This window comes from Mauremys reevesii, linkage group 1 (assembly GCF_016161935.1).
Source record: "Mauremys reevesii isolate NIE-2019 linkage group 1, ASM1616193v1, whole genome shotgun sequence".
Lineage (NCBI taxonomy): Eukaryota > Metazoa > Chordata > Testudines > Geoemydidae > Mauremys > Mauremys reevesii.
Genome location: NC_052623.1, coordinates 255,435,346 through 255,442,256, shown reverse-complemented (window position 1 = coordinate 255,442,256; position 6,911 = coordinate 255,435,346). Strand labels below are relative to the sequence as shown.

General features: G+C 41.1%; 1 long non-coding RNA gene across 1 annotated transcript; it reads right to left on the bottom strand.

The window, feature by feature from the left end:
* Positions 1 to 535: 535 nt before the first annotated feature.
* LOC120399095 lies at positions 536 to 6,590 on the bottom strand. The gene is made up of 4 exons (XR_005594959.1): positions 6,549 to 6,590; positions 6,299 to 6,375; positions 1,950 to 2,066; positions 536 to 570 (listed from the first exon to the last, which is right to left on the bottom strand). It is a non-coding gene; the product is annotated as an uncharacterized LOC120399095 (long non-coding RNA).
* Positions 6,591 to 6,911: the final 321 nt, after the last annotated feature.

Sequence of the window (6,911 nt, the reverse complement as noted above, 5' to 3'; positions counted from 1 at the left end):
CTAGGCAAAAGGTGGTCCTCCTTCCTCCCTCTCCCTCCAAGGCTGCCTTATATGAATTTGCCTGAGAGGCCCAATCCCATAAGTGGCCTCTGATCATGCCTAGCAGATTGGGCTCCACATGCAATTTAGGCAGCCGAGTGCCTATCATCCCCTGGGGCTTAGATGAGAGAGAGCCATCGAAACAACTAGAGGGAGGTAGCAGCACGTGTGTCCAGAGGCAGAAACATAGATGCCTAGGGAACTTTTACTACAAAAATCTAGGTGTCAAGTGACTTGAGGCCACCTACAGGGTTAGGCAGCAGCTGAGTGTGAATTTTGTGGATCGCAGTGGTGCCTAAAAAGGGGACTTAAGCACCTTTGTGGATCCCACCCTGAGTTCCTTAGTCACTTAGGTGCTTTTTGAAAGTTTTAATGGTAGTCCGAGAATTTCAAAACTAGGAACCTAAAGTCAGGGTTTTAAGTTCATATTTAGGCACCTACCTGATTTTCAGAATGGCTGAGCTGCCACTGAGGTTACTGACAACATTCTATGCGTATCTTATCCTGGAGGTTCCAACAGTAAGCTGTAAGCTATATTAGGAGAGGGTTTGAGGTCAACAGTTGCTGTGGAGTGTTCAGAGCTTCTGAAAATTAGTCCCATGCTTAAATATGATCTTAAAAGCCTAATTCTAAGTGTTTTGGAAGTCTTGGCCATAACAATCGTAATACATTATGACTCAGACACCGGGCAGTAAACATATGGCTATTGTGGAAATCAAGGATGCGAAGGAGCAAATTCTGAGTATAAAAGAGCAAATAGAGATGTGGCCTGGAGATATCACAAAATTGAGTTGTGAGGGGGGAAATTATGAGAAAAGCAAAAAGTTAGAAAATGGAAAGAAGAGGTTAAGATATTTTTGTCTCTAAGATATCTAATAAGGTATTTTTCAAGCAGATAAGGAGTAAGAGGTCAGTGAAAGAGACAGTAAGTTCTCTAAGAAATGTCAAAAATAATTTATTGACTGAAGAGGGAGATATCACCTAAATGTTAAATGACTAGCCTTAGCATTCCCAGGAAAGGATGAGAGGTAGATGCCATGAAAAGGAAAAGACGTTTTATTTTAATTCAAGGCGAAGGCGAAATACTGACGGATAGTCAAATTCATGAAATGAGAGCATCAGGGAGTAGGACCATACCCCAGAGCTGAAGGGGACTGGCAGAAGAGATGGGGAAATGTTAGATAAATTTTAAAAACTGTTTTGAAATGGAATGTACTAGTGGAGGGTACACTCTAGCATTTTTAGGTAGGAGGTGATCTAGGTTAAATTTGAAACTAAAGCGCCCTGGTATACTGTATATAGGAGATGCTAATCAGGGACAAAACGCTTAAGATGTTTTTGCCCCCTTGATTTAAGAAAAAAACAGTACTCTGCACAAACAAGAAATGCTTAGGCTAACTGATAAAGTCTGTTTGAGCAATAACAAATGTTTTTTAGGATATTATTCAATTGAATGTTGCAAAAGCTTTTGATGTATAGTACTAGGCTAATTAACATATTGAGTTGGAAAGCATGAACTTCCTGAGTAGATAAGAAGAGAGTGGCTTATAGGTGGGAGTAGTTTGGGGTTTAGGTGATCAATTTTACAATTTCCACACAATTTAAGTCAATGGACCCATTCCAATTTACAGCAGCCAAGGATCTGGACCTAAGATTTTAAAGCCCATTAATAAATTTAATATGGTATATTTCCATTTTGATGCCCAGGGAGTTCTGTAAATGAACTTCCAAACACTGATATAAGAAACACCCCACTCCAAATGGAAATTGTCCTAAGGAAACACAGACAGTTCTTGCATTTGGGGCAGAATATGGACCTTTAATTTATTACATGAGAATGAAAATAGATGGAGTCCACTCTTTGTATTTATTTATTTATTTTATTTATTTGGACTAGCAGATATACTTACCGGTACTAGCGCTTTGACTGGAAGCTTGAACTCTTAATAAAAGAGAGATTATTTTGCCTTTATCTCCATTTATTAAATGGTAAGAGATGAAGCTTTAGCTGAAAAATCCTTGTTTACCTAGAGAGGAGACAGAGGGAAGCCATGTACTGTGTGATATTTTACAACTTTCAAAGGAATGCAAAACGTCAATTGTATCCCATTCTATATGATGGGGACAATTTGAATTTAAGCAAAGCTACTAATGATTTCTCACATGCCATGGAGAACTAATGGGTGCTGTGAAGATAAATGCCTAGTGTATTCATTGCACTTTGCTTTCTACTTCCAGCAGTTTCTGACTGCAGATGTAGCATAGATCTCTATCCATCACTATCTTGCAAATCTGATCTAAAGGCTATGCTCACTAAATTGGTATTAAAACCCATAGGAGGAATTACATAATCCTTTAAAGAACATTTCATTTGCCAGTGACCTTTTCCAGCCTGGGGAGTTGTTTATTTGGCAAACTTTTTGTTGCTGTTAGAATAAGTTTGTATGCTAACATACCCTTTTTGTCTTACAAGAACCCTGAATTGCTTTCCGCAATTTTCTCATATTGGAGTGTGCCACAGGAGCTAGAAGGCTTTAATTTGCCCAATAATACCAGTATACATTGCCAGTCAATACAGAAGAGTGCTCAGTTGTTCATAGAGGACTGAAAGCTACGGCTGACCAGAAAACAAGAATTTCATTTCACCAAAAAATTTGATGTTTAATTTTTTTTTGGGTGCCAGATAGGGCCAAAACTGAGACCTTAGGAAATTTATCATGGGGTGTGGGTGGTGGAAGGGGGGAGAGGGAGGGAAGAGGACAGATCCCCACTCCAGAATGGCCAATAGCTCAGTGCTTAGGTCACTCACTTTGGATATGGGAGACTAAAGTCCAAGCTCAAAATTAGGCAGATCAGAGACTTGAACCTGGGTCTCCCACATCCCAGGTGCTCTAATTCACAGCATATGCACACAGCAGTTAGATACAATACATAAAATGCCCTTGTTGGAAGGTTGCAACATAATATTACTTTACTTTGTAGAATTCAGAACCCTAACACACAAGAACTCAAAACCAGAGGGCTACAAAACAGGCTTCTCCCTAAAACAGAGAAGCACAACTCAACACACCTTGCTCTAAGCTGGTTTTCTGCAGACTGACTCACAAGGACTGCAGATTGGGGTTTTCTGACTGACTCACTCATATTGCATGCTTCCCTACAGAGCCACCTAGCCTGCAAGCAGGACTAGGAAACCACTTACAAATTTAAAGTGATAACCTGTAATTTGAACAGTTTTCAATACACCTCACTAGCTGCCTGGCTTTTGAGTGACTCTGTGTCTTCTGCTGGAGCTGTTCCTCTTTGCATAAATGTTTAAATATTTATTGGGCCAGAAAGCAAGAGAGACTGACTCTAAATCCCAGTGGATAGGGTACTCACATGTGCTATTGGCTATTCTGGTCTCTTTTTCGATCAGAAATTCCATCCTGGATCTGGAAACCTTTCTGACTAAATTTTAGTTGAAACAGATCTGTTTTCATGAAAAGTTTTGATTTCAACAAATTGGCATTTTTCCAGTGAGAAAACATGCAAGAAATTCCTGGCCAGCTCCACTGATGATGCAACAGTGGGGCACAGTGTACAGCATCAGTAAAATTATTTCCATCATTGCTGTCAAACAGATCCAAAATGCCTCTGATGGGAAGCAGTTCCTTATCCTCAAAAGAAGGTGTCACAGCATCACTGTTACTAATCCCTTCTCTTTTTTCAGGCATGTTCAGGAAGGCCGGGAAACATTACAGATTCCGCTACTACCGACATGTTATTGATTCCTTGCTTTACATTTCCTCCACAGCATATGCAGTAGCATCTAGATGAAAGTAAGCTCGCTCAGACAGATAGAGGTGATGTCAGAAGAGGAAGAAAACATATTTTTGAGGTGATATCTGACCTCATCTTTCCCCAATGGTATCAGGGTATCTCTCACCTTCAGTCATCAAGTCACCTCTTCCTCACTTTGATACTTGGGAAGCTGCAGTGGCAAGAAATGCTGTATTCTACCATCAAGGTGGACTATAAGATGGATAGAAAGCTGGCTAGATCATTGGGCTCAACGGATAGTGCTCAACGGCTTGATGTCTAGTTAGCATCCGGTATCAAACTGAGTGCCCCAGGGGCTGGTTTTGTTCAACATCTGGATGACATGATGGATTGCACCCTCAGCAAGTTTGTGAATGACACTAAGCTGGTGGGAGAGGTAGATAGGCTGGAGGATAGAGGTAGGGTCCAGAGGGACCTAGACAAATTTGAGTATTGGGCCAAAAGTAATCCGATGAGGTTCAACAAGGGGAAGTGCAGAGTCCTGCACTTAGGATAGAAGAATCCCATGCACTGCTACAGGCTGGGGACTGACTGGCTAAGCAGCAGTTCTGCATTAAAGGACCTGGGGATTACAGTGGATGAGAAGCTGGATATGCATCAACAGTGTGCCCTTGTTGTCAAGAAGGCTAACAGCATATTGGGCTACATTAGTAGGAGCATTGCAAACAGATTGAGGGAAGTGATTATTTTCCTCTATTTGGCACTGGTGAGGCCACATCTGGAGTACTGCATCCAGTTTTGGGCCCCCCACTACAGAAAGGATGTGGACAAATTAAAGAGAGTCCAGCAGAGGGCAACGAAAATGATTAGGGGGCTGGAGCACATGACTTATGAGGAGAAGCTGAGGGAACTGGGTTTCTTTAGTCTGCAGAAGAGAAGAGTGAGGGGGGATTTGATAGCTGCTTTCAACTACCTGAAGGGGGGTTCCAAACAGGATGGAGTTAGGCTGTTCTCAGTGGTGGCAGATGACAGAACAAGGAGTAATGGTCAAGTTGCAGTGAGAGAGGTCTAGGTTGGATATTAGGAAACACTATTTCACTAGGAGGGTGGTGAAGCACTGGAATAGGTTACCTAGGGAGGTGGTGGAATCTCCATCCTTAGAGGTTTTTAAGGCCCGGCTTGACAAAGCCCTGGCTGGGATAATTTAGTTGGTGTTGGTCCTGCTTTGAGCAGAGGATTGGACTAGATGACCTCCTGAGGTCTCTTCCAACCCTAATCTTCTATGATTCTACTATGATCAACTGGCAAATGGGTACCTGACCTTTGGACTCTCTAAGAGAAGTAGTCAGAATGAACACAAACCTGACTGTTTTCAGAGTTTCCATTCAAGACCCCACTTTCCCCAGAAGCCTTCTATTCATAGCAGAAGATGAAGCACACATTTAAAAATGAAAGGGAGGAGAGGAGGGTGGGAAAATTCCACCTATAAGCAGCCAAACCCTGTTAGTCTCTGGGGACTAAACTGTAGACAGGCTTTAATGATGTGTTTGGCAATTAGATATGGTGAGGGAAGCAATACAAATATCTAATATAGACGGGCACACATTATACAACAGTTTTTCAGAGGCTTAATGCAAAGGGTAAGATGCAGTATATGTGATAGTGTCAGTTGTTCTAAAGAAACCAACCTGAGTACACAGTAGGAATCCCTATTTATACCCGTCAGTGGCTATCAAAATAGTCTAGTAACTTTTTGTATTAGCCTTCTCTTTGTCATTCACAGAAGCCTTGTTTTGCCTCAGCTGTATAAAAGTTACAGTAGTATTTTAAATTTACATCAATTGTATATACTAAATATAAGAATAAAAAAGGACCATATTATGTGGATCTTTCCCCATACTGCTTATATGTTGAGAAAAAATTGGGGTACCATTTGGCTATTTGGGGAAAATAGTTTAGGGCCTGATCCAAAGCCCATTGATATCAATGGAAACACTAGTGGGCTGTGGATATGACCCACAGTGTTTAATATATTTCCTGGGTATTAAAATATCAGTAATGCACATAAAAAGGCTTAGGAGGAGTTTTTCAAAGGCACAAATGGCAGTTTGGCAGCCAATTGCTGTTGACTTCCAAAGGAAGTTGGGATCTTAACTGACATTTGTGCCTTTGAAAAATCTCCCCCTAAGCACTGCAGTCCTAACTCAGGAGCTGTGAGTTTCTACAGCATGAATAAGGAGATTGACTGTAACAAGTTGGATTGAGAGGGAATATTACCAGGTGGTTAGAGCAGAGTCTGAGAATCAGGAACAGAGGCATGTGAATACTGCAAAACAAACAAACGAACAAAACAAATAAACCCAAAACAACGTTCAAGAACATTAGTTCAAATACAAACTTCAAATTCACTTGGGCAGTATTTGCAAGTCCTTTTATTTTGTTTTCCCAAACATTCAGATTTCCTCACATCTAAATATTAATTAAAATTTGTATTTACCTCAGCTTTCATGCCACAGGAGTTCAGATGACTTTTTTGAGGGAGGGCGGGGGGTTGGGTGTCATCCAGTCAGGAAGCTGGAACGACATCAAATTCAGAGTAGTAAGTATCCAAAGTGCAATGGATGGTGCAAAGGGAGTAGTTTGTGAGCAATTTTAAGGCTGAAAATTAGTCATAAAACTTGTCAAATAATTTTGAACAAGCAGCACATTTCTTAGAAAAAAAATAGAAAAAAATTTGTGGATGATACCTAAGTGGGAAAAGATACAATTTAAAAAGATTGTTCTCTGAAAATATGTTGCCAGCTCTAGTCAGAACCTCCTGGCTTCACCAATTACTTGCCGCAGAACTGAGAGAGTCACTTAGGGTCAGATTAAGCACAAACACGTGTTGCACTACCCCAGAAGAGATTTTGGGTCAGGGAGACTTCAGAGTCATAATTCCGTCCCTGTTTCTGCCTGGCACCTGGATAGTAGTGATTTATTGCCAGTCTAAATCAGCTGTGTGAATTACTACACACGCCACCTACACTGGCTCAGCTACTCTGACTAGTGAGCAGAAAAGCTTTTCCCATTCCCCACTCTTCAGGTTAGATGAGGGAGTAAGCAGCCAT